The sequence below is a fragment of the Desmodus rotundus genome, chromosome 7 (assembly GCF_022682495.2).
Source record: "Desmodus rotundus isolate HL8 chromosome 7, HLdesRot8A.1, whole genome shotgun sequence".
Classification (NCBI taxonomy): Eukaryota; Metazoa; Chordata; class Mammalia; order Chiroptera; family Phyllostomidae; genus Desmodus; species Desmodus rotundus.
Genome location: NC_071393.1, coordinates 28,706,361 through 28,727,974, shown reverse-complemented (window position 1 = coordinate 28,727,974; position 21,614 = coordinate 28,706,361). Strand labels below are relative to the sequence as shown.

Genomic DNA, 21,614 nt, shown 5'->3' with positions numbered 1-21,614 from the left:
ATATGTAGATTCCAATGATGGCTTAGGATAATAGGAGTTGTATAGTTGGAAGGGTCCTTTATCAAGATTTTTCCGGTGGCACCCACATGTTGAATTGAGGGTAGGGCTTGGTTGAAACCTGACATTGGGGAAGGAGGCTTAAACCAGGTCATGAGAATGAAAAGGAACACCATTAGAGATATGGCAAAGGACACCAGGGGTGACTTATTGTGTGTGAGAGCGGTAAGTTTTGTTTGCTGGTTTGTTTTGACATCTGTGTTTTCTAACCTTGCATTCAAGAATACTGGAGGTCAGGGAGGACCTTTTGTGCTCTCTCTTGATCTTTCTTTAAAAGAAAAAACAAAACACTGCACATTTAGGGTGTGAAAAAGAATACCTAAGGTTTAGTGAGAGTATTTTCTGTATCAGACTTTTTCTGATCTCTTTACATCCATTAACTCCTTTAATCCCCACAAGTTTAGGAAGTAGACACTGTTATTTTCTTCATTTTATCGATGAAGAAACTGAAGCACAGAGAGGTTAAAACGCTCCCCAAGCTCCCGCAGCCTGTTGAGTGGGACTTGAACGTGAGCAGAGAGGTTACAGAAACCATACTGTGCACCACGACCTGTGTGCTAATGTTTGTGTGTGTCCTGCCCTTGCCAGTTACAAACGTGGTCTTGGGAAGATTGGTTAGACTTTCTGAGTGATAGTCCCAGAATTAGTGAATCTGTACTGGCCCCTGTAGTGAGGGACTCAGACAATTAGTAGGAAAGGTGAGACATAGGCACATGGCTATGATAAGAGGCAAGATAAGAAACATGATTTTAATGGACACACAACATGGTACGGAAGCAAAAAAGGAATATAATTCCCAGTTAGTCAAGCAGGAAAAGGCTTTCCATTCATGCAGTGTTTGGTTGGGATTCAGCAGGAGGGGGCAGATGGGCAGCATGACCTGGCCAGACAAGCCACTCAAAGCATAACCCTACTGAGAACCCTCATCTCCCCAAACCCATATCTGCCCCCTTTCTTCAGTTTATCTTCCTGTGATTTTTCTTTTACCAGTGTTCTAAAGAGTGGCTGTGGAGAGTGCCGAGCATGGAGAAGCAATGGGAAGTGCCATCTCTGTAGTGATGTGCCCGGGAGACTGAGATAACATGAATGAAGGTGTGTAGCAAACTGTAACTGGAGGTGTTTCTGCTAAAGAAACTCAGTGTGATGGAGTGACACTGATGCTCAAAGACATGTGAATTTTCACAGAGGGACCTTGGAAGAGTCAGCGCAAGCCTAGAGGTTGATAGTTACATAAAGGTGGCAGCTCCTTATTTGGAGACAGGAAGACAGGCAGACAGAGGTACTAGTATTGAGTTTTAGTATGGAGTGCTGAATTCTCAGTGGTCGCAGATGTATTGCATTACCTGCTTGCACTGGCAGTCAGAGGACAGGTGAGGTCCATCTGTCAAAGCAGAACAAATTACCTTTGTCGTGCAGCTGCTTGTCTCCTTTTACAGGGCACGAGGGTCAGGAATATGTGCTTTGTGCAATGGTGACTTTACCTATTGACACTACCATTTGGACCAGTGGCATTCAAATGGACCGTGCCCCCCAATGGGACAGTCCAAATGCCACCCTCCATATAGTAGGAGGAATTGGCCTCCGGGATCCCTAAGGTTTCTGGATATTCCAACTTGCTGAGCTTTCCGTTCTCTCCCAGGGTAGGTAAGTCAGGACCCTGCAGAAAACTGTGATTTGAGCAACAGTATCTGAAGACTCTCATTACCGATCTGATGGCAGGGCAGTTGGGGCATGGAAATAACCAGACCCACAGAAGGGAACTTTAAGATAAAAAAAAAATGCTGCATTTAGTGCTTGCAAGTGCCTGCCCACTCTTCCACTCCCGTTCTCAGAAAGTTTTCTGAGTGATCACGCCCTGGGATAGGGAAGATGATGATACTTCCCTGTTCCACAGGCACTAAACAAGGACAAGACAATGATTTCAGTGGCAGGGATTTAGGCAGACCTGTTCCACTGATTTCTCCCTGCAGCTATGAGAAATCCAAGTTTGGCAGGCTAAACTTCCCTCCATGCACCTCAAAGTCTAGAGGCAGCTGCTGGGGCAATAGACAGGTGGGAGGAAGAAAGGCAGGGGTGAGGGGGTTCAGGCTGAGTTTGCCCTGACATAACCCTCCTCCAGAGCTGAGAGCTGGAAGTTTCCCAGAGGTCTTGGTTTCCCAGCATGCCCATTTGCTAAGCTGGGACATTTAAAAGCTCCTGTCTCTTTTTTCCTCCTCGGAGCTCCAGCAGGTTTTTCTCCCTCTGCATGCAACGTGCATACTAATTGGAACCTCTCCCTGAGAAGAAGCCTCCCTTCTGACAGATTCTTTAAGAATAGACGTAAGTTTTGAAAAACCAGGATGGCATTGCCTATAATTATAAAGTAATTGGTGTAATTGAGAGCTCAGGGTCTTATGCAAATCACCCTTCTGTTTTTAACTTTACATCAAGACTATTTTTATTTTTAAAGGAAAACCCCCAACATGTGCACTTGGGTATGGTATTTGTACATTTTTGGCCTGGGCCTGTAGTATGCAAAATACTAGAGTATCTGCAGTGGAAAAATTGGCCTTGGATTGAAGGTCAAACCACTTTTGGTCCTTGTGTGTCTTGATAAAAGTCTATAGACTCCTCCCAGCTTTTGTTTTTGTTTTTTATCTGTAGAACAGGGATAATAAGAGTAACCTCTTATTGTTATAAGAATTAAATTGTTCAGATGCATGAGCCTTGTAAACTCCAAAGTGCTATTCACAAATATTATGGTTTCCCCTCTCTCCCTTGTTATTTCTTTTCTTTTCTTTTGGAGTTGGAGTGTGGTACAGTTGGAAATACTCTGAAGTAGGAGGCTGGAGTTCATGTCTTGGCTCTTACATGCATAAACTGAATAAGTGGTCCTTTTCACCTCTTGTGTACAATGGCAATTAGGTGGAGGCCAGATGGTCAAATGATATGATCAACGGGACAGCACTTTGAAAAGTGTTTGGTGCTCTTGAACTACTTGTTTAGCCAGTGGTCAGACCTGCTCTGCGTGGTCTCTCCAAGTCTGTTTGTGAGCAGCTGTGGGAGCTGCTATGATTTCACCTGATGCAGCTGAGGGCAAAATCTTCCCACAGGAGATCCTCCAGCATCCTGATCAAGTGGAAATAGTTTCCTATGGCTACAAATAACAAATAACCATAAATTGGGTGGCTTAAAACAACAGAAATTTATTCTCTCCCATTATGGAGGCCAGAAGTCCAAAATCTAGCAGGACCGTGCTTCCCCTGGGGATGTCAGGGGAGAATCAGCTCTTTACCTCTTCTGGCTTCCTCAGCTGCATTACGCTGATCTCCACCTCCATCTTCGTGTGGCTGTCTCTTCCATGTGTCCCTATTCCTGTGTCTGTGTAAACCTGCTGTTGTCTTTCATAAGGACACGTGTGATGGCGTTTAGGGCTCACCCACATAATCCAGGATATTTTCCTTATCTCAAAATCCTTCATTAATTATACCAACAGATGTTTTTCTTTCTTTCTTTTTTTTTTTTTTTTTGCAAATAACAAACATCTACAGGTTCCTGGGATTAAAGACAATATATTTGGGGGGACATTATTCAGCTGACTCTAGGAGTGAAGGCTGCCTAGTGGAATTGTATCTCCAGTACTTAGTAACTGTGTGACCTTGGACAAGATTTTTTATCTCTCTGCATCTCAGTTTCCTCATTTGTAAAATGGGGAAAATAATAGCATCCAACTTTTAGGGTAGTTGTGAGGATCAAATATATTATTATACATAAAGTACTTAGAAAATTCTTGGTTCATAGTAAGCTCTCTCAAAATATTCACTATTATAATCTCTAAATTTAATAGATGATTGCAGATTTGCCTCATAGTTTCATCCATATTCTTCCAGAACTTGATTATATTTGGCCTGAGCAAACCTTTTAGCATAAATTACTTTTAATTTGCTCAGAAATGACTTTTTCATGACTAAAGATATAGACGTATTTAACATTTTTATGACCTGGTCTGTTTTTGCTTTTATCTTTTTTGTGTGATTTTATAGAATTTCATTATGTACCCTAGTAACTTCTTTTGCATGTTGAAGCAACAAAAATTATTGTTACCTGACCTAGTATAGAAGAAGAAAATTATTGACTCTCGTTATATGTTACATGATATCATGTCCTAGTAATTTTTATCATTTTCCTATAAATAACCTCTTACATTGGCCCCTCTCTCCCAACACCAATCACCACTGAACCACAAGTTTTGAAATACTTTTTCTGATGATGCAAATATAATTAAGTACTAATTCAGCTTTTACCAATACACATATATGCTTGCCAATCAATTTGTTCTCAAGAAGATTTGACACACATTTATCAAAAGGTAAAACACTTGTTATTTGGGCATTCCACTAAGTTTTAAAATTGCACATAGATCCTCAACATGATAAAGGACATATACATGAAAACCCCACAGTTAATACCATACTCAGTGGTGAAATACTGAGTATGAAATACTGAGCTTCCTTTATGATCAGGAACAAGACAATGATACCCATTTTACCACTTGTATTCAACATTGTATTTGAAGTTTTAGCCAGAACAATCAGACAAGAAAAAAAAAGGCATTCAAATTGGAAAGGAAGAAGTAAAATTATCTCTGTCCACAGATGGCATGATTTTATATGTAGAAAACCCTAAGGATTTCCAAAAACGTTGTTAGAACTAATAAATTCAGTATAGTTGCAGGATACAAAGTCATCACACATAAATTAGTCACATGTCTATACTCTAACAATGAACAATCTAAAAAGGAAATTGATAAAACAACTCCATTTATATTAGCATCAGAAAAAATAAAAAACTTAGGAATAAATTCAATCAAGGAGGTGAGATATTTCTACACTAAAGACCACAAAGCCAGTCTGAAATAAATTAATGAGGACGTACATAAATGGAGCCCATTCCATGTTCATGGATTGAAAGACTTGATATTGAGATAACAACACTAGTCAAAGTGATATATAGATTCAATGACATCCCTATCAAAATACCAACTTGTTTACAGAAATAGAAAGACCTATCCTAAAATTCATGTGAAATCTCAGAGGAGACTAAAAAGCCAAAAACAATCTTGGAAAAAATCCACACTTGTGGGACTCATTTCTGGATTTCAAAACTTACTACAAAGCTACATTAATCACAATCAATGTGGTACCGGCATAAAGACAAATGTATAAGACAATAGAATAAGAAACCAGAAATAAGTCTTTCTGTACATGGTCAATTGATTTTCTTTTTACTTTTTTATGTACCTATGAGTTTTCTTTATTGGCCAGTTGATTTTCAACAAGAGTGTCAAGACATTGAATGGGAACAGGACAATCTTTTCAAAAAATGGTGTTGGAAAAGGGGACCCTTATCTACCTTACACCATATACAAAAATTAACTCAAAATGGATCAAAGACCTAAATGTAAAAGGTAAAACTACAAAACACTTAGAAGAAAATGTAGGGGAAAACCTTCACAACATTGGATTTGGCAATGAGCATATGCAGCAACCACCACCACCACAACAAATAGATAAATTGTATTTCATCGAAATCTTTAAAAACTTCTGTTCATGAAAGGACACTATCAACAGAGTGAAAAGGCAATCCACCAAATGGGAGAAAATATTTGCTAATCACATATATGATAAGTGATTAATATCCAGGACATATAAAGAACTCCTACAACCCAACACCAACAAAAACAACACCACCACCAATAAAATATGGGGAATTAAGCAGGCATGTCTCCAAAGAAGACATACAAATGGCCAATAAATATAATAAACCATGCTCAACATCACTAGTCATTAGGGAAATGCAAATGAAAACCACAATGAGATATTACGTTATGCCCTTAAGAATGGCTCTTATTGAAATAACAGAATAACGAATGTTGGCCAAGATGTGAAGAATTAAAACCCTTGTGCATTTCTGTTGAGAATGTCAAATGGTGCAACTGCTGTGCAAAACAGTTTGATGGTTCCTCAACAAATAAAACACAGAGTTACAATGTGATCTAACAATCCTGCTTTCAGGTATGTCCCCATAAAAATTGAAAGCAGGGACTTGAACAGATGTTTGTACACCAATCTTCATAGCAGCATTATTCACAATAGCCAAAAAATAGAAATAACCCAAATGTTTATTGACAGATGAATGGATAAAAATGTATGGCATATTGTATACAGTGGAATATTCAACCTTGAAAGGGAATGAAGTGTTGATCCATGCTATAACATGGATAGAACTTGCAAACATTAAGTGAAAATAAACTCACAAAAAGACAAATATTGTATGATTCCATACAGTTTTGTATGAGGTACCTGAAAACAGTCAAATGCATAGAGACAGGAAATAGAATAGAGGCTAGGAGGAGGGAGGAATGAAGAGTCATTCCTCCATAAATACAGAGTTCCAGCATAAAATAATGAAAAGATTCTGGAGAGGCCATTGGTGGTGGTTGCACAACAATAAGAATGTACTAATGCCACTAAATCGTACACTGAAAAATGTTTAAAATATGTTACACATTTTTATCACAATAAAAACATAAAACAATAGCATTTATACACTTTTGCCCCAGTAAGTCAAGAGGGTCATCCCAGGGCTCATCAGGTTGAGGCTGGTGGCTATGAGGAGACAGAAGTGCCAGTGGCTGATGTCTCTGGAATGGAGAGACCAGGCCCTGGGCACCTACACCAGCATTGCCAGTCCTTGGATACCCAGGACAAGTTTCTTAACCTCTTCAGAACTCTACCTTCTCACCTGTAAAGTGGAGCGATGTTTTCTGCCTCCACCCCCCACTCCCACATACTCTCATGGTTATCGTGAGGGTGAAGTGAAGTAACGTGTATAGAACCCTTAGCACAATCACAAGTGAATTCAGTACACATTCACAGTTAGTGACAAGAAAAGGCTTTGCAGCTGGGTCCTGAAGGTGAAAAGAAGAAGTAAAGGAGATTCAGGAATGAACAACAGTGAGGTAGGTGGCTGGGTGTTAGTGAGCAGAAGTAGCGAGTGTGGCTGGAGTGAAAGGCTTCATTTTCTTACAGTTTTTCTTTCCTGCAGAGAGAAGGTTAGACTTCTGGTGTGCTGGCCACAGGGCTTATGGAGGAAATGCGAGTTTGAACAGTCTTGAAAAGACTGGCTCTAAAGCAGGAGGAGAGCCCAGCAGCGGGCATGCTCTGCCTGCCTTCCCTGTCACTGGACTTCTGGGTCACCTGAGACTACAGTCCTGAACATTTAGCTTTCATGCCCATGTACAGACTACTGGCCATAGGAGTGAACATCCCATCTTTTCAAAGAACTTTTCAATCATTTATTAGTTCATCAGAAATTTAATAAAAAGTAGATAACATAACTTCTGCCTCATAGATTGAGGTGAGATTTTTGCATGGTATTTATGGTCTTCAAATGGTGTACTATGAGCAATAATGTTACCTTCCAATAAATGAACTTTGCATATTCAGTAGATCAGAGGTTACCTTGTGGGGATATGGGAAAGACTAAACCAATTTTAAAAGGGGGAAAATAAGCCATTATTATACCATATAACTTGTATGATGAATTTTATGTATATTTCCCTAAAATTGTGGGTGTTTATATTATGATTCCCTGAAATTGTTTTACTTTTCTAACTCAGGTCTATTTCGGAGATCATCAATCTGTGTAGTAAATGTCATATCTGAATATGAGCCTTATTTTAGTTTTCTCAATGAAAATAGATTTACAATGCTCAGTGAGACAACACAATTACAATTTTTCAGCGTTTTTTTCATGTTCATTTAAAAAAATATTTCATTTATTTATTTTTAGAGAGAGGGGAAGGGAGGGAGAAAGAGGGGTGAGAAGGACTGCTGTGTGAGAGAGAAACGTGAATTGGTTGCCCCTTGTATGCACTCTGACCAGGGACCAAACCCGCAACCCACGCATGTGCCCTGACTGGGAATTGAACCAGCTACCTTTCACTTTGCGGGATGATGCCCAAGCAACTGAGACACACCAGTCAGGGCTTTATGTGCATTTTAAGATGCATTTCTATAATAGTGCAATGAGGGGTCAAAGGAACATCCCCACACTCCTGGCTTGACCAGACAAGTGACCGTGGCACTGATACCACTGTGTGGGGACTGGTGGTGGCATATTTCCCATTCTGCTTCTTTTTCTCTGTTTCTCCTGAGTTTTGCTAGCCTCCTCTTTAGCCCCCATTCACTCTCTGTCTTCTGACTTTATGCCTTCAGCCTTTTAGACATGCTTTTGGCCATGCTGTGCCATGCTGGTGGTGGCAGCACACGGGGCTGTGGGGGTGCCCCACCCAGGCCTGGTGTCGGCAGGTATTCTCAAGCCTTCTCTCCTGTACCTTCTTCTTTCCCAGATTCTCTCTGACAGCCTGGATCATGCTAACCATAGTGAGAAAAGCTTCCTAATGCCTCATTCACTCATTATTAAACAGATATTTGTTGTATCTATTATATGTCGATACATCCCTGTTATGTATAGGGAGGCAGCATGGAACGAAACAAAGCTTCTGTCGTCATACAGCCTTCCTTCTAGTGAGGAAATAGAGGACACACAATATGTAGACGCTAAAACAGCAATGATGGCTTTAGAAAAATTAAAGTACTGAGAGCAAAAGGATGGTTGGAAAAGTCTTTTTGGTAAGGGTGGCCCCTGGAGGGAGATCTGAATGAAAGGAAGGAGGCAGACACACGGATCGCCAGGGGACACATATTGTAGATAGATGGAAGCGGCACCACAAAGGCCTGAGACGAGAGGCTCCAAGGTGTGTCTGAAAAGCAGAAAATGGTCCTGAGGGTTTGGCGAGGAATGAGTGAGGAGGAGAATGGTAAATGATGTCTTAGCTCCTGGGCTGGCTGACGGTGTCTACTTCTTTTGTCAAAGAGTTGAGCTAAAATATATTTCATCTTCTTTTTGATAGTTACATCAATTGATGTCTTTCCATCAGCATTTCAATATTTTTCTAGGTGTAGCAAGAAGAAACAGTATGGAGTGGACATCTGTTGCTTTTGCTACTTAACATCTAGTTCCTGTTCTTTGATGACTGTCTCCTGCTTTCCCTCTGTGCAGCTACCTCATCCACACACTAGCCATGTGTTCCCATGGGGCTCCCCGCTCCCACTGACAGGTGGAGTGTTTGACCTAGGTCTCTGCTAATTAGCACATTACATTCCCTTGGCCATTAGATCACATGGACTGATCTGAGCCAAAGACAAACAGTGGAAACTTTGTTAGGAATACTGGGAAAGACACTTGTTTTTTTCTCACTAATTAAGTGCTCTGCGAGTGTAAGATATGCAGTGATGGCAGCCATCTTAAATCCGTCAGGGGGCCTGTCTGAGAGCGGGACCCAGATGGGTAACGCAGCTGACAGAGGGAGAAACCGAGTCCTGGTGGCATAATTTAAGGCCCTGCATGAAGCCATACTCGATACCAGTAATATACCTTGAATTTTCTGTGGGCCAATAAATTTGCTTAAGCTAGCTAAAGTAGGATTTAATACTTTTTTTTTGTTATTTGCACAAAAATGAGTTCTACCTTACTGGTCTAGGTGATATAAGATGGTATAATGAGGTGATTAAGACTGCAGATTCTGAATTCAAAACTAGCTCTGTGACCTTGAGCGAGGACCTTAATCTATCTAGGCATAGATGTCCTCATCTGTAAAATACAAGTAATAACAGCACCTGTCTTGGGGTTGTTATGAAAATTAATTGAATATATATACCTTTGGAAGCACAGAGCAAATGCTATCCAAGTGTCTGCTGCTGTGAGTATTTTTTCCCCACTTTGTAAAATAAGATTTCTGAAGCCAGGCTATATAAAGTGACTTCCCTCAGTTACAGACAGTCAGATCTAAAGCTGAAAGGAGACAGCAGGACCCGTCAGGGCAGCTGTCAGCAGTTACTCACGCATGTCGAAGGCATTTCTGACTTCCTACTATGCTCCAAGTGGTCTGCAGATGCTGGACTGCGGACAAAGATTGCAAATTCTCTGAGAACAACGGCTGCTACTTGAATATGTTTATTTTCTCCCAGTTCTATTATAGGGTTCTATGCCCAGTGGGTGATTAATCACAGTTGTTGACTAACCTTCCCGACACTACTCAGCCTCCCAGGGAGGAAAGGCATTTTCTAAAGAGAGTTTATTTGAGGAATCAGTGATCCACATCAAGGGAAGCCCCATCCCGGGGGCCCAGGCTCTCTTGGTTGACCAGTGCCTGTGCCCCGCAGGGCGGCAGAGCCAGCAGGCTGAAGCATGGAGTTGCCCTTCTGCACAGCCTCCCCAGGCATCTGCTTCAGTAACTTGCTCTTAGTCTCATGATAAATTCATTACCAGAAAATGAAGCTGGAGTCTCCTAGTGTCATAAAATATTGATGAGAGAAATAAGGACTGAGATAAATTATCAAGTGCTACTTGCAGGCCCTCCTGCATTCTGTTTGCTGGGTCTGCATACATTTGTTCTCTCTTGCCCTTGATTTGTTCGTGTGGGGTTTTGTCCTCTTAATAGGAAGCATGTTGGAACATGAGTGGAGTGCTCCAACCCCAATATCACACCAGAGTGGGAAAAATAGACATGTTTCCTGGTTACTGTCAAAACTATGAAAACTGATCCTGCCACTTAACAACCTTCTTGGCAGGTCCTTGGCACCCTTAGGATAGTGTGCAAAAACATATCCCCTGCTCAGAAACTGCTAATGGCTTCCAATTGCTGTGAAATAGTATCTAAGCTCCTTAGGATGCTATTCAAGGACCCCTGTGATCACATGCTAGTCTGCCTTTTTAGTTTAATCCTCCAGAGTTACCCAGGACCCCTGCATGTCAGTCCATCTGGACTACCGGGTTATCCAAAGAGCATCCGTGTCTAAGCTGCTATGCTGCGTTTCTGGCCTTAAAATGCCCTTCCCCAGCTACTCTGCTTATTGAACTCTTACCACACACTCAAGGGCCAGCTCTAATGCCACTTCATTCACAAAAAGTTCTCATTGATGTTTTCTTTCACAGAATCACTTCATGCAAAAATAAAGCAACAAAAACTTATACCCAATGTTGGCAAGAGCATAGAGAGATGGGTACTCTCCTTCATTGTTAGAGATAATATAAGTGGTCTGTTTACAGAGGGGGTTCAACTACGAATCAAAATCCTTATGCAGGTCACAACTTTTGATCCAGCAATTCCACATCTAAAAATTTATTCTAAAGAAACAACCAGGAAATGTAAAATGTAATTCAAGTATAAAGATATTCATCCTTGGATGCTTTAAAAGAGTGAAAATTGGAAGGAATGTAAATGCCCACAAATGGGAAATTGGTTAAATAAATTGTGATACACTTGTATGATAGAAAAATGTTCATCTACTTAAAAATTATTGTGTAGAGAAGTAGTTGATTATTTAGAAAAATGTTCATGAAGTTATGAAATTGTTGTAAGGGAAATGAATAGGTAAGTTGAGGGGAGGTAAGTTGAGAGGGAGAGAGAGAGAGAAAGAGAGCGAGCCAGAAAGATCCTAGAAAAAGCATTGGAAGGCTATGCCAAAATGTTGGGTTGTGAGACCTCGAGTAATGTTTATACTATTTTTTCACTTATAATCCAGGCATCAGAATCCTCTTGCTATGAATGAATTGCCTCCCATCTTCCATCTTCCATCTTCTTCATTTTAAACCAGGCTTTCCTGGCTGTGATCCCATGGTGGAAAAGTGCTCCACACCATAATCCTTCTTACATGTTAACTGTCTAACTGTATATCTGCTTCTGATTAACTCATTCACTTACCTTGATCTGTTCTCCAAAAGCCTTCTTTTCACTATTTTGCTCTATTTATGGCTTTTCTCCTAACCTTTTCAGTCCCAGGCTTCGGTTATACTCTTTCATATGTGACATATGGCTTCACAGGTCTGACCAAAGCTGTGTTCTACAGTGTTATTTTCACATATTTTTATGTCGAACCACATGAGCTTATTCTTATTTTAATATCTACAAGTGTGTGGCAGCAAGTGTTTCCTAGAAGAGGTTTTTAGCATCTTCTCTGAGCCATGTACATCAAAGATGCTCTGGGACGTTGTGTTAGCAAGGATGCTCCGGAGAGGCAGAACCAACAGGATATAAATATCCTGCTAATTGTGATACATCTGTATGATAGAATATTTATCTACTTAAAGTTATATACATGATATATTTTTAATTAGAATATTTAAGTGTTTAATTATAGCTGGCATATAATATTATATTAGTTTCAGATGTACATAGTGATTAGACATTTCTATATCTTGTGAAGTGATCACCCCAATAAATCTAGTACCATGTGGCACCATACATAGTTATTACAATATTATTGACTATATTCCCTATGCTGTGTTTTATGTCCCCATGACTACTTTGTTACATCAATTCACACTTCTTAATCCCTTCAGCTTTTTTACTCAGCCCCTCAACCCCCCTCCCATTTGGCAACCATCAAAATATTCTCTGTATCTATGAGTTTGTTTCTGTTTGTTTTTGTTCAGGTATTTTGTTTTTTAGATTTCACACGTAAGTTAAATAATGTAGTATTTGTCTTTCTCTGCCTGCCCTATTTCACTTAGCATGATACCCTCTATTCTATCCATATTGTCACAGATGCAAGATTTCATGCTTTTTTATGCCTGAGTCATATCTCATTGTATGTATGCACCACTTCTTTTTCATCCATTCATCTGTCAATAGACACTTAAGTTGCTTCCATATCTTTGTTATTGTAAACAACACTGCTGTGAACATATAGATGCATATGTCTTTTTGATTTAGTGTTTGGGGTTTTTAGATAAATACACAGAAGTGGAATTGCTGGGTTCTTCTTTATTTTATAGCCTTTGCTTTAATGTCTATTTTGTCTGCTGTAAGTATTGCTACCTCAGCTTTCCCCCCCTTCATTTCACTTTTTTGTATTGTTCAATTACAGTTGTACCCATTTTCCTCCCATTACTCTCCCCCTCCCTACTGACTCCCACAACCCACATGCAGTCCTCCCCCCACTGCCATTGTCTTTGTCCATGGGTCCTTTATACATGTTCCTTGACAACCCTTCCCCTTCTTTCCTTCATTGTTCCTCTCCCCATTTCCACTGGTTACTGTCAATTTGCTCTTTATATCCATGTCCCTGGTTCTATTTCACTCACTTGTTTATTTTGTAGATTAGGTTCCACTTACAGATGAGATCATATGGTATTTGTCTTTCACCACCTGCTTTATTTCACTCAGCATAATGCTCTCCAACTCCATCCATGCTGATGTGAAGGGTAGGAGCTTTTCTTTCTGCTGAGTAGTATTCCATTGTGTAAGTGTACTACAGATTTTTGAGCCACTCATTTAATGATGGGCACTTAGACGGTCTCCAGCACTTCATTATTATAAATTGCACTTTTATGAACATTGGGGTGCATAGGTTCTTTTGAATTGGTTTCAGGATTCTTAGGGTATAATCCCAGCAGTGGAATTGCTGCATCAAAACAAAGTTCTGTTTTTAGTTTTTTGAGGAAATTCCATATTGTTTTCCACAGTGGCTGTACCAGTCTGCATTCCCACCAACAATGCACTACAGTGCATTCCCTTTTCCCCACAACCTGGCCAGCACTTGTTGTTTGTGGATTTGCTTATGATGGCCATTCTGACCAGTGTGAAGTGGTATCTCATGGTGATTTTAATTTGTATCTCTTTGTTGGCTAGTGGTGCTGAGCATCCTTTCATATGTCTCTGGGCCCTCTGTATGTCCTCCTTGGAGAAGTGTCTGCTCAGGTCCTTTGTCCATTCTTTAATTGGATTGTTTGTCTTCCTGGTGTGGAGTCGTGGGAGTCCTTTATATATTTTGGAGATCAAACCCTTGTCCAAGGTATCACTGGCAAATATATTTTCCCATGCAGTTGGCTCCCTTTTCATTTTGCTGATGTTTTCTTTAGCCATGCAGAAGCTTTTTAATTTGATGAAGTCCCATTTGTTTATTGTTTCCTTTATGTCTCTTTCTCTAGAGGACGTACCTGTGAAAATATTGCTGCATGGAATATCTCAAATTTTCTTGCCTATGTTCACCTCTAGGACTTATATGGTGTCATGACTTACATTTAAGTCTTTTATCCATCTTGAATTTATTTTTGTGTATGGTGTAAGTTGGTGGTTGAGTTTCACTTTTTTGCATGTAGCTGCCCAGATATCCCAGCACCATTTGTTGAAGAGGCTATTTTTACTCCATTTTATGCTTCTACCCCTTTGTCAAACATCAATCGACCACAGAGACATGGGCTTATTTCTGGGCTCTCTATTCTGTTCCAGTGGTCTATGTGTCTGTTCTTATGACAGTACCAGACTGGTTTGATTGCAGTGGCCTTGTAATATAGTTTGATATGAGGTATTGTGATCCCTCATACTTTGTTCTTTTTTCTTAAATTTGCTGAAGCTATTTGGGGTCATTTATGGTTTCATATAAATTTTTGAAATGTTTGTTTTATATCTGTGAAACATGTCATTGGTATTTGAATAGGGGTTGCATTGAATCTATAAATTGCTTTGGGTAGTATGGACATTTTGATGATGTTCACTATTCCAATCCATGAACATGATATATGCTTCCATTTATTTGTGTCTTCCTTAATTTCTTCAGTGTTGTGTAGTTTTATGAGTATAGGTCTTTGACATCCTTGGTTAAGTTTATTCCTAGGTACTTTATTTTTCTTGTTGCTATAGCAAGTGCGATTTTTTTCCTGACTTTCGTTGCTAATATTTCATTGATGGTGTACAAAAATACCTTTGATTTCTGAATATTGACTTTGTATCTGCTGTTTTGCCAAATTTACTTATTATGTTGAGTAAACTTATTATGGTTTATGGTTATTATTACTTATTATGGTGAAGTCTATAGGGTTTTCTATGTATACTATCATGTCATCTGCAAAAAATGACAGTTTTACTTTCTCCTTTCCAATTTGGATGCCTTTTAATTCTTTTTCTTGTTTGATCACTGTGGCTAGAACTTTGAATACTATGTTGAATAGGCGTGGTGAAAGCGGACATTCTTGTCTTGTTACTGATCTTAGTGGGAAACTTTTTAGGTTTTTATGAAATAAAATAACCCTTTTTATGAAATATCTTTTTCCATTCCTTTATTTTAGTCAGTGTATGCCTTTTGATCTGAAATGAGTCTTTTATAGGCAGCATATGTAAGTATCTTACTTTTTTAAAATATCTATTTAGCCATCCTATGCTTTTTGATTGGAACATTCAATCCATTTACATTTAAAGTAATTATTGATAGATATGTAGTTATTGCCATTTTATTACTCACATTATTTTTTAGATTTTTTTCCTTTTTTTGTTCCTCTTAAAGAAGTCCCTTTAACTTCTCTTGCAATACTAGTTTGGTGGTGATGAACTCCTTTAGCTTTTTCTTATGTGGGAGGTTCTTTACCTGTCCTTCAATTGTAAATTGATAGCTTTTCTGGGTAGAGTAATCTTGGTTATAGGTTCTTGCTTTTCATCACTTTGAACATTTTGTGCCAATCCCTTCTGGCCTGAAGCATTTCTGTTGAGAAATCAGCTGACAGTCTTATGGAGCTCCTGTGTAGGCCACTAACTGCTTTTCTCTGGCTATTTTTAATATTCTCTCTTTGCCTTTAACCTTTGGCATTTTGATTATGATGTGTCTTGGTTTGGGCCTCTTTGGGTTTTTCTTGTTTGGGACTCTCTGCACTTCCTGGACTTATATGTCTATTTCTTTTACCAGGCTAAGGAAATTTTTGATTATTATTTCTTCAAATAGATTTTCAAATTCTTTTTTTCTCTTCTCCTTCTGGTATGATGCAAATGTTGATATGCTTGATGTTGTCCCGGAGGCCCTGAAACTAACATTTCTTTTGGATTCTTTTTGCCGTTCTGATTGGGCCTTTTCTGTGCGTTATCTTTCAAGTCTTCAATTTGATGCTCTGCTTCATCTACTTGACTGTTGATTCCCTTTAATGTATTCTTCATTTCAATGATTGATTCTTCATTTCTGACTGGTTCTTTTTATGTTTATGCTTCCTTTTTTATGTTTACAGTCATGACATGGCTTCTTCTGTAGGTCCTTACGTATTGGACTGCTGTTCATCTAATTTTCAGGCAGTTCTGACTAATGGTTTTTGTAGTTTCATTGTAATTTTGATGTGGTTGTGGGAGGAAATGAGCACAGTGTTTACCTACTCTGTCATCTTAACCTGAGCCTGTACATGATTTATTATAAGGAGTTGGCTTGCACAGTTGTGGAGGCTGAAAAGTCCCAAGGTCTGCAGTCAGTGAGCTGGAGATCTGAAACTAGTCAGGTTCAATCTGTGAATGAAGGTCAGAAAGGCCCAATGTCCTAGCTCCACAGTTAGGCAGGAGGAATTGCCTTCCCTCTTACTCAGCCTTTTTGTTTTATTCAGACCTTAAATTGACTGAATGAGGCCCACCCTTGTGAAGGAGGGAGGGCCAGTCTGGTTCAAACTTAAATTTCATCTAAAATACAGAGAATTAATGATCACAGAAGTTATGTATTTTAAATTCTCACCCAAGGACATTTTTTCCATTGCTTTTAGAAAGAGAGGAAGGGAGAGAGGAAAGGGGAGAGAGGAAAACATCAGAATGAGAGAGAGGCATCAATTGGTTGCCTCCTGTAGGTACCCAGACCTGGAATCGCATCTGGACTCAGGATCAAACCTATACGTCAGGTATCTGCACTGATCAGGAATTAAATCTGCAAACTTTTAGTTCTGGGATGACTCTCCAACCAAATGAACCACACTGGCCAGGACAACTCTCACAGCAGTTTTAATGCCAGTTTCTGATAGATGCTGCTTTGGCCACAGGCCATGTAACTTACCAATGTCATCCTTTTCTCCCAGTGTTCCCAACACCCTGGTGTGTCCAGAGCCCTGGACTAGACAGTGCTGTATAAGAACTAAACTTACAGAATGTCAGAGGTGTTACAGTGAGGAAAGTGAGGCCTATGGACACACAGGGGCTTGTCCAAGGCCACACGTCTTTTGCACATGTGGCAGAGTCAGGACTAGACCCAGGGCTCAAATATCATACTGCCCTGGTATTTGCCTTTAAGGAGAGCAGGGAGCAGAGGAGAAAATCATAGTCCTCATGAATTTCAGAAAAGCTCACCATTACAGTAATCCTTTTAACTTTCTGTATCCATGCCTTCTCTCTCACCTGTTCATTCCTGACTGTACATTGTATTCTCTGTTAATTTCCTGGCTCCATAAATACTCTCTGACATTTTGACACATCTCTTCCTACAAGTGTAGCTCTGGTGTTGTGTCAAGTTATGTGGAACAAAATTAATTAGTTAATGTTCGTGAAAGCTTTCTGAAAATGAGAAGCATGGGCCTTATACCACTTCAAGAAATGTTTCTTCCTGCCCATCTATGAAACCCAAGGTCTGTGAAACCTCTGGTCTCTGGGCAGAGATGGGGACTGACAACCCCTGGCCAGTCCTGCGGGAGAATAGGGTCACCCAGAGCCCTCTTTGAATTTTTCAGTTTGGTCTCTTATGGTTCTGGCGTTTGGGTTGTTTCCTATCTTATTAATCCTTTTGTTTTCATGAACTCTGTGTCCAGTCTACCCCATGATGTCAATGTGTAGTAACTTTGGAGGTCCATCCCTTGTTCATACTGTGACCATCTAGTTTTGCTTGTTAGGTCCTTACATGTAAACTGACAGAATGCATTACAGACTGAGAAGACTGAATTTGGGACCAGGAGCACAATTAAATCTCACTATTCTTAATGTCCACTTATACTAAGAAATCTGGATATCTAGAGGTTGACTATTTTTAGTTCCATTTGCTTAGATAACAAGCATGTAAAGGTTTAGATTATGTGTATTAGGGCTTTTGCAGTTTTCCTTGTTGTGTTTCTCTTGAACTCTTTGAAGGGGTTGTTTAGCATTTCTGCAGGTATAACTTTTACCCCAGAGTATTACATAAAGTACACGTTACCTCTGCCTCCCCCCCCCCACCCCAGGGCTCTGTCCTCCCTTAGTTCTTTCAACTTGAAGCAGATACTCCCCCACAGCTTATAAAGCCCAGGCCTATTAAGAACAGAAAGCACACACACCATACTGCCCCCTAACACACTTACCTGTCCTGGTGGGAGGAGTGATACTAGGCATTGCCAGGTGGGACTATATATGGAAACGGCAGGTTGGAGCAGACTAAAGCATTTTGGAACTTTGGAGCTGGCAAACCTGGGGACACTGCTTCTTATCTGAGGGCCTGGCCTGGCACCTGGTACAGGTTTTGAGTAAAGGTCAGTTTCCAGCAGTGGCAAAAAGACTCTGAGGGCTCGTGGAGAGCTGGAGAGCAATAGTGACTACCCCAGGAATGAGAGAGGCTGAGAAGCGAGAGGTCAAGAAGACCATGCGTGGGGACTGCAGCCCGGGGTTCTAACCCCATGTGCACATGCCTTCCAGCTGGTGTTCTGGTGAACCCAAGGCTGTGGCCCCCTGCTGAAGATCAAGGCCTGTGCCTTCACATGGACAAGGTCCTCTGTCTGCCTCCTCTTGAAGGGGAGGCTGGAGTGAGCCACCTCTGTGATGGTACCCCAGCTGTGCTTCTGGCCTCGGGTGCTGATGGCAGCAGTCCTCAGAAACCAGGGAGGCTGATACTATTTTGAATTACTCGAAGAATCTTTGCAGGGATGGAACTAGAAATCTGATTTAAAACCTATTAATGCTGCCTTTGAAAGAGCACAGCTACTTTCAAAGGAGGGCAGTTCTGTTTGAAAGAGGTATTTGAACCACAGTCTTCCAAGGCCGGAGACAGTCAGCAACAGATGGTGGCCAGGCTTCCTCAGCCTGTTCCAGCCTCAGGACATTCTTTAAGAAAAAAAAAATTCCCAAGCTGAAAACTGGGGCTCATCTTCCGCTCCTGGGGCAGTAGCCAGCCCCTCCTCCCCTGAGCTCTGCCTCCCATTCCTTCCCCCACGCCGCTGGTTCTAGTCCCTGCCCAAATGCCGTTCAGACTGTTGGCCTCAGAGGAATGCCGACCCTGACTCTCCACCAAATCCAGTGCTGAGCCACGGGAACTGCTGTGCTCCACAGGAAGAGTGTGATCAGAGGAAGGTCTGTGGTTGGCCAGGCAAGATCACCCACATGACTTCCTAAGGTTGGCCATAATATATAAACCTGGGAAGGGCAGAAACAGTGGGGCAGAAGGTAGGGACAGAGGCAGTGTGTGGCACCTCCAGGCCTTGTCGCTATGGACTGAGCCTGGATGGAGTGCCATGCATAGGTGAGAGCTTCATATATAGGACCTTAAGTTTCACAACAGTGCCGTGAATTGCACGACGATGGCCTCAATTTACAGATGAGGGAACTGAAGCTCACATACAATTCAGTGACTCTCCTCTGGGCTTGGGCACACTGTTAAGTGAGACAGCTGATTCTTGAACCCGGGCGGCCAGGCATCCAAGCCCATTCTCTTCAGTGTTGCGGGCCACAGAGATGGAAACATTTGAGGACTCACAGAGTATGTTGCAAGAGTCTGTGGAAGAGCTGGGCCCTAGACAACATGAATGAGAGGGTGGGCTGCATTCCACACAGGCAGCTGTGACCTGGTTAAGGGAGAGTATGTGGCCTTCTGAATTCCCTTTGTACCTGATCAGTAAGTGATCCAGGCTTCAGGTGCCTATTCTTGCAAAATGTGGAAAATAACACCTCTCTGGGCACAATTATAAAATGACTTAATGAGGTAACATATGTGAAAGATTCACCCAGTGTCTGGCATTCAATGCACGTAGCTTTGTTTCTCCCTGCAGAAGGGCAGTCCTGAGGGAAGGGATCCCTAGGTGCAGAGCCAGGAAGAACGACTAGCATTCAGGCAGCAATCTACCCTGTGCAAAGGGTGCTCACAGTACTGTCACATCTGGGGTTCATGACCACCTCCGGAAATAGACCTGCTAGACCCTGAGGCTGCTGCTACTTCACAGATGAGAGGATGGAGACGTGTGGGTAAAAGACCTGCCTGAGTCCACCCAGCTGGAGTCTCATCCTGAATCCCACCGGGTTCATGAACTGAAGTGCCAGTTCCACAGCTTCCCCCGTGGCTCTGCTCAAGCCTCTCAGCCTCCGTGTCGCAATTTCTCTCCTGTAAAGTGGGGATAATAGAGTCATTACCTTCCTAAGGTGGGAATTACAATGATTTAACGTGAATAAATTGCATCGATTACCCTCATGAAAAGGTTGAATCACAGCCCTTCGCAGGACCCCCTACGTACTGAAGTAAGTCACAGGCATCCCTGTGAGCAGTGGGGCCAGCCCCGCTCCTGTGGCCTGCTGCGTTTGCCTCTTCTCTGCCCACCTCACCACTTGCCGCTCAACTGCCCAAGTGTGCTGCTCCTGGCCCTTTATACAAAGCCATGAACTACAGCGGTGGTGGCGGCAGTGGATGGAATGCGGCGGTCATGCCTTTGTATTTCACTAACCACAAATGACCTGATCTTTCCTAACTAGCAGACACACAGAGGGCCCAGGGCCATCGCCTCAGTGACTCCAGTGTGTGATGTGACGTTTTGTGTCTTGACTCAGGGAAACCCGGGAGGGGACAGGCCAGACTATAATACGAGGCCGTCAGGCAGCACGCTCTTGCTGGAGCAGTTACTCTGTATTTATAGTTTTCCAGGAGGGTGGCAGCAGAAGCAATAGGAGAGCTGAGTCAACAGTTGGAAAAAGGCCCAAATTTTTCTTAGTAAGCCAGTGGAGAAAAGTGGTTTAATCTACAAAATTGTTGGGCTCATAACAGAGCGTGGCTATTTCCTGCCATTCACTGTCTGTTCTTTGCAGTGTTGGTGTGGGAGTTGATTTCACAGCCTGTAGCGAGTTACTTTAGGCAAGCCTCTCAGTCCTTTAAGGCCTCAGGCTCCGCGAATTTGGGTGTCATCCTTGCGCAGCGGCCATACTAATCTTTCCTGCCTCGTTCTAATTTTAGTATATGTACTGCCCAAGCGAGCACACACGCTTCCGCGAATTTGGAACAAGAATAATGATGTTAGATGTTTACAAAATCAGTTAGTTAATGAATGAAAAATATTCTGTAAACTGTAGGATGTGGGTCGAATGTAAGTCTTGTATGTGTATATCAACACATATATATTTAACGTGCCCCTTAGAGGAAAGCTGCTACCTGCGTGAAGGGAAGCCCGAGGAGCGCAATGGGTGGCACTAGTTCTTCCAGGTAGTACACAAACCTTGGGTTTTCCGTTTTTAAAACTTCTGTTGTATTTACAGCCTTTGCCTTTGGAGAACTTTCTTGTCTCATCTCCATCGGCCCTAAGCACAGAAAGCCAGTACAGTCCTGATTTACTGTACAAGCTGGCAGGGCCACCGCTGTCTCTTCTGCAGCTGCCAGGCAGGCACCATGGCCGCGGTGTGTACGTGCATGCGCGCGTGCGTGTGCGTGTTTTGCACACAGGTGTGTGTGTTTATGGCAATTCTACTGAGGTATGATTCACACAGCATAAAATATACCCTTTTA

The 21,614-nt window shown here is 41.5% G+C and overlaps 1 long non-coding RNA gene and 1 other non-coding gene across 2 annotated transcripts in view; one reads left to right on the top strand and one right to left on the bottom strand.

The window, feature by feature from the left end:
• Window positions 1-21,614, top strand: part of LOC123479448 (uncharacterized) — a 77,547-nt gene that overhangs the window by 15,690 nt on the left and 40,243 nt on the right. The window contains exon 2 of the long non-coding RNA XR_008427394.1: window positions 1,048-1,149. This is a non-coding gene — a long non-coding RNA (uncharacterized lncRNA). The remainder of the gene's footprint in view (window positions 1-1,047; window positions 1,150-21,614) is intronic.
• LOC112301965 (U6 spliceosomal RNA) lies at window positions 20,986-21,092 on the bottom strand. The gene has a single exon (XR_002974520.1). It is a non-coding gene; the product is annotated as a U6 spliceosomal RNA (small nuclear RNA).